Source organism: Etheostoma spectabile, chromosome 21 (assembly GCF_008692095.1).
Source record: "Etheostoma spectabile isolate EspeVRDwgs_2016 chromosome 21, UIUC_Espe_1.0, whole genome shotgun sequence".
Taxonomy (NCBI): Eukaryota; Metazoa; Chordata; class Actinopteri; order Perciformes; family Percidae; genus Etheostoma; species Etheostoma spectabile.
Genome location: NC_045753.1, coordinates 8,662,767 through 8,669,079, shown reverse-complemented (window position 1 = coordinate 8,669,079; position 6,313 = coordinate 8,662,767). Strand labels below are relative to the sequence as shown.

The 6,313-nt window shown below is 40.6% G+C and overlaps 1 protein-coding gene across 1 annotated transcript in view; it reads right to left on the bottom strand.

Moving 5' to 3' along the window:
- Positions 1 to 6,313, bottom strand: part of foxj1b (forkhead box J1b) — a gene marked incomplete in the record, with an annotated part of 22,021 nt that overhangs the window by 11,766 nt on the left and 3,942 nt on the right.

Here is a 6,313-nt window from a genome sequence, read left to right as displayed (position 1 = left end):
CACCCCTGAGGGCCTGATTGTCCACAGGTGTTACCAATCCGGTCATCAGCCGGCCTGCATAAAAGCTCCTGAGAAACGTAAGGGTCGTAACACCAGCCTTGTCTCTTAGCACAGGAAGTAACATTACAGAGACAAAATACTCTTTTGGCCTATGTATGCTAGAATTTTGTGAACTATTACATACATTTACAAAGCCTTTCCCCACTCTTTTGTAACTGAAAAAGAATAAAATGTAAGGGGGGAGCAAAAGGCACATTACAGGGAAAATAAAAATGTGCTCTATTAGGACGTTATCACTGACTACACTAGCATGTTCTGGTTCGCTAGGTTAGCCGTTAGCTCACCAGCTACAGTAGTTTACCAACTAGCCTTGCAAGTAGTCCCCATGTCTGCAAGCCTCTAACGCAGGCTATTTCACATGAAGATGCAGACAAACTTCACTCCACTTTCTTGTGAGTAGGTCTTTAGCGCTGCCATAAAGAACGCACCTTTGTTCTGTGCCATTTTCCTCAACCTTTCAGATCATGTGACTGCTTGTGTTCCTAAAGGACCTTCAGACCAAACGTGGTTGGTGCTGTGCTTGCTGCTACATTTCAGTGCGCTGCGCCCTGGAAACAATGGGTTTCAGAGGGCTATGGTTCCCGTGCCACCTTTTGTCTGAAAGGCTTTTTACCCCGTTGGAATCATGGACGAATAGAACATAAAGCGAGCACACTTCCGCTTGCCGAGCTAGCTAACTTCATGTTTAGCCTTCCGCTAACTTGAATTGGGACAAAATTATTTAATCTCATCTAGACTCTTCTAGACTGCAAATGTTATCGGACCAAATTCATCACATTCTGTCGTTTTTGCAGGGGTTATAGACATCTCTTGTGCGATGTAAGTGAATAGGAAGTCTGTCACTCTCTATGATATATTATACAAAACAAAACAGCATCAAACCACATAAATATATTATTCTGAAATAAAAAGTTATAACAATATATGTATTACATGAAATGTGATTTCATAATACAAAGCCAGTGGCACACACTGGTGCAATTACATGCATTGTACTAAGAACACAATACTATATAATAAAGCTGTACAAATATCACATGTTAAGAGCTACTGGGAAACAATAGGATATATGACACCCATCATCTTCCAAACGACACCAACACAAAGCAGCAGTACACAGTGGCCAACTTTCACAGTCAATTGATCCCTATGATTGACTGACTGAGTGATGGCATGGCACGGATTGTGTTTTCCATTAGGTTGACCATGAGGTTGACCTCACTGGAGTTGCTTATCTTAACGAGCAGCAAGAGGCAGTCATTGAAAGTCTACTCTGTGGGGTATCAGAAAAATGTAAAGGTCAAGGCCTTCATGGTAAAGGCACTCTGAGTGCTCAAGAGCATAACATAACAGATGTAATGGAAATGGTTTGTGATGTTTTTGCACCCTGCAGCGAATGCCGAATCCCAAGTGCATGTTCCACATGTCCCAGCTACATCTTTGGAGAGACATGAAGAACACAATAGGGGATTTGACAAATAAGCGCTGAACAACCCATATAAAGGTGAATAGAGCCTCTTTGGCCTTAAATAACCTCTATACATATTCCTAATTGCCATCTGTGTGTGTGCACCTGCATTTGTCTGCACTACATGCCCCGAATAAATAAAATTAGCACATCAAAACAGAATCTAGAAGGTTTCTGTGTGGGTTCATGTGGTGTTGGCAAATTGGCGATCCAGTCTTCGTTAGTCAACACCACAATCAGAAGAATGAAGGCTTTTTTGGACAAAAAACTCCACTGGTGAGGAAAGATAATACAAGGAAACATTCAGTTATTCAAGCAATGATCGTGTTCTTATTGGATGTAAACATGGCCATGTGTACACTTATGTGACCAATTATGCAAGTAGGTAAACACTAATCTCTGTAAATGAAAGAAACCCCCACCCACCCTACTACACTTCAGTCCTTTTGTTCTAATTTACCATCCACAATTCCTTTCAAAAATGGAACAGGCAATCTAATTAGCATTTCATACATAAACAACAGGCTGTTGGAAAGACTATTTAGGTGTATTTCCTGCCTGAGTCCATCCTCTTGTTTTGGGCCAGTCTGGAGAAGCATTAATGGATGGTCAGACTGCTGAATATCATCCCAGTGTTTTTCCCTCATCAATATGTGATGAGGGCTTGGAAACAAGAGATGGACGACAATTTCCCACCAATTCCGAGAGGTGAAGGTTATTCCTGATGAAGGTCCTTTCGTGACATGTGTGTCAATTCATGAGGAAATTGCGTTTATCAGTGTGATCCAAGACTTATTTGTATATGTAATCACTCACTCTCAGGGGTACCTTAGGGGCTATAAAACAGACTTAGGGCCTTCCCACTGCCACTTTTTGCTCTGTGCCACAATGAAGGATCTAATTAGTGTGGGACCCCCATCATGTGTCTTCTATTAGCCGTTTCCCTTAAAGAATAGCTCTGTGGCTATCCACAATAAATGGAAAGCTAAACCCTCTATCTATGTCATGCTGGGAGGGGCGCTTCTTTAGCAAAGCTGGTTGACCCTGTTCATGCCTGACTCTAATCAGGAGCTGTCCAGAGGGTGCCATGATGGCAATAAAACACCGAATACACCCTCTTCTTGTCTCTTGCCCTCTTCTGTATAACCCACCCAAACCAACACACAAACACACATGATACAGAGCCCCCCAGAGGGGCACCAATGAGGAGGTTATAAACCATTATAAGCCAGGTTAGCCTACAGTGACAGGCCAGCATGTTCCTCCTTCTTTGAGCAGGTCCGCGTGCTGGGCAGTCCCAGCCTCCCATTCCCAGCACTGAATAGAACCACGGGACTCTGGCTCCACAGAGATAGTGTTATCTGGGCCGCCACGGGGCTTCAATCGCCACCGTGTACACACACACTCAGCGGGCAGCGCACACATCAGCACGAGTGCAGACAAAGAAGCCTGTGGAGCAACACAAACATTACGGGAGTATAATGCAAGCGCACATGTGCACACGGTCACAGACAAACAGAGACAAATGTGAAAGTTTGCACGCACACACAAACACACACACACACACACACACACTCACAGACGTTTGGGTACAAAGGATGCCTCTTTAGCCTTCAACTTGAGCTTGATAGTGACACTGATGTTTCTTCTCTAACTTCCTCACATTTCCTCTGCAAATAGAAGTCAGCTACAGGCCTATGACTGGTATAATATGACTTGCAGGTGTCACAGGATCAGCCTCCCCATCAGCTGGAGTGATTTTCTGGTGGCAAGGTGGCCAGTGGTCACACGCCTTAGGCCTCGAATCAGGCTTCAGTACCTGCTGTTTTTAGGAATCTAAGTTATTCCACCCATTCCTGGAGATCTCCACACATGACCTGTCGCGGCTGGGAGCCGCGAGCCAGAGGGACAGGGATAAGCCTTATGCATTTCTCCCCTTTTTCATCTAACAATTTCAATTAAAAAGAGATTTGAGGTGGAAAAGCACATTTTCATACAGGGCATGCAACCAAAATCCTGGAAAAGGGTGATATTGGGTGTGGTGGTGACTTTTGAGGGCATTTACTAACAGCTATGAGACATGTCTTTGATGGATGCAAGGTCAACATGTGGAGCTAGAGAAAGAAAGCATTACGTTTTTTTATTGGAGTTGACTGAAATCTTGATTAGAGAGTTCTTTTTCCCTTCGTTAAACTGATTTGACCCTGAATTGCACAATCAAAATATGTAATCAGCTGTAAAGAACGTGAACTCACTACACCCAGAAATAGTGATTATACTTTCTCTGGCTGAGTTAACTTTTTGAACTCGTGGCCTCTTATAAACCTTGGGGCAAAAATCTCCTGTATGTTTGTGAACTAAAAGCTCCACAGTTTGGGCATCCTGCCAAAGGAAAATCATCACACTGGGCCTGTGTGATCTTTGGCATGCATTCTGATTTCTTTATCACTAAAAGCTCTTTACTTTTATATTATGTTTTTCATGTTTAGACATGCTAGTAGTGTGGTCCTATGGATGGCCTTAAAAATATGGATAGGCTAACCAGTCAGTCGGGGGGGCGGTCAGTTGGTCAGTCAGTCGGTCAGTCCACCACTTTGTTTCAGACATATTTCATACAGTCTAGTTCACACTGCAATATCTTGCCAACAGTTTGATAGATTACCATGAAATGTCTTCATTTTACAGACATTTGTTTGTACAGGATTCCCTCACTTTTCCTGTAGTGCCGCCATGAGACTGACATTTGTGTTTTTTTGTGAAGCTTCTCAATGACTGTTGGAGGGATGTTAGCATGCTAAACTAAAATGGTGAACATTGTAAACATTATACCTGATAAACGTATATTTAACTGTCTCTGTGTGTATGCTTGCATGCTGATGTTAGCCCAAAGCACTGCTATATGAAAACAGCCACTCAGTCTGCTTGCGTGGCAGTAGATACTAATTTTGGATTCTAACTAATGTTGCACATTGCATGTATTTAAATTTTTGTACAGAAATGTTCATTGCTTTAGAGCAATAGTTAGCATGCTAACATGCTAAACTAAGATGGCGAACATGGTAAACAATATACCATAGACAGTTAAAGAAATGGACAAAGTGACGCCATTATACTTCAACCTAGACCAGTGAAGTCTATTAGAGGCACTTTTCCGTTGATGGCAGAGCGTTACTGCGCAGCCTCCATAACATGAGATGCAAGGTTATAGAGGTTTGTAAACACTGTCGTGTTTCATTAGAAAAATATGTCAGTTAAAAACCCATTTGTGAACTTAAAGGGGTTTAAATGGCAGTTACTAAGACGTGACCAAACGAGACTACAGAGGTCTGTCGTGACATTAGACATCATCACGCAGAGCACGCGAAATTAGTTGGAAGCCAGTTGCGTTGACGTTGTAGTCATGTGACAATGGTGTAGTTTTTTAATGACCTAACGTTAGCTTTGTACTTCTGGTGTTGCATTAACGCTTTAAGAATCCGTTTATTTTGCTGACCAAAACGTGAAAGCATCATAACTACTGTATATCATAGCTTATTCTCTGCAGTAATCCAAAATCTAATGGGAAAATCCCATTGGTCTTTTGTCAATGGCCAACAAAAATATATGTCATCCCTACAGCACAGTATTGTTGTCTCAAAGACTATAATAGAGATGATAACCCACTGTTTTAACAATCAAGCTCATGCTGAAGGTCCATTTCTCTATTGTCTAATGTATCAGATAGCATTATATTGTAGAGCTGTTATACTATTATATGACCCCTTGAATGGTTCAAATACTAAGCAAGTCCAGACCTGCCCGTGCTGATTAATGATAAACTCTGATAGACCTTTGCATCTCTTCATTGCACACACAGAGCTTTTACTCAATAATCCTGACTAGAGCTTCATACTGCACTTCATGCGTGGGTGTTTTAATGGCTGATATTTCACAATGACAAGCAAACAACAGGTGTTTTTGTTATTATTGTTCTTTCTTTAATTGACACCATTTATTGCATCAAGGCATGATTGCATTTTAAACAGCATAAAAAAGTATAAATGAAAAGAACATGGTAGGATTAAAGAGCTCGTATCAAACTTGATCAATATGATACAATAAGAAAATCTGGCCTTTTAAGCGTTGAATGTATATGTATCTGCTTATCATTTGTCTCCTCAAACCAACAGTTATTTTATTCTTAGACACATTTTGAAATTCCAGATTTGTTAAAACAACCTACGCAAATAAAAAAAGATGAATACCAACGCAATCAATAAGGACAAATCCATCACCCAGTGACAGAAAACAGAACTCTCTTATTTTTATCATTAATCAACACAGAGACACCAAGAAACTGCATATTCCTCATTGACAAATTTGGCGAAATATAATCAACAAATGCCCTGTTTTTTGTATTTGTACAGAAAACAGTATTTTTAAGCAACACAAATCAACTAAAAAAACTTGACCAGTGGACTTATTGCAGTGTTGAGTTCATTGTTAACACAAACTGATATGGACTATTACAGCATATGCATCACTTTCATCATGGTCAGTAAACTTTTAGAAAACACCATTTTAATACGATACAAAAAATTAAACTAAACATCCTGGAAATAAAAAAGCTTTCCTGCTTTCCTTAAACGGCTGCCTATCAAAGTGCATAATGTTTGATTTTCATGACTGACAGAAAGTTGATCAATTTTTCAGGTCTGCTCCTCTCATAACTGTAGACAAATGGCAAATATTCCTGCCTAGCTTCATGCTATATACTTTAATGAATATATATATATATATATATAT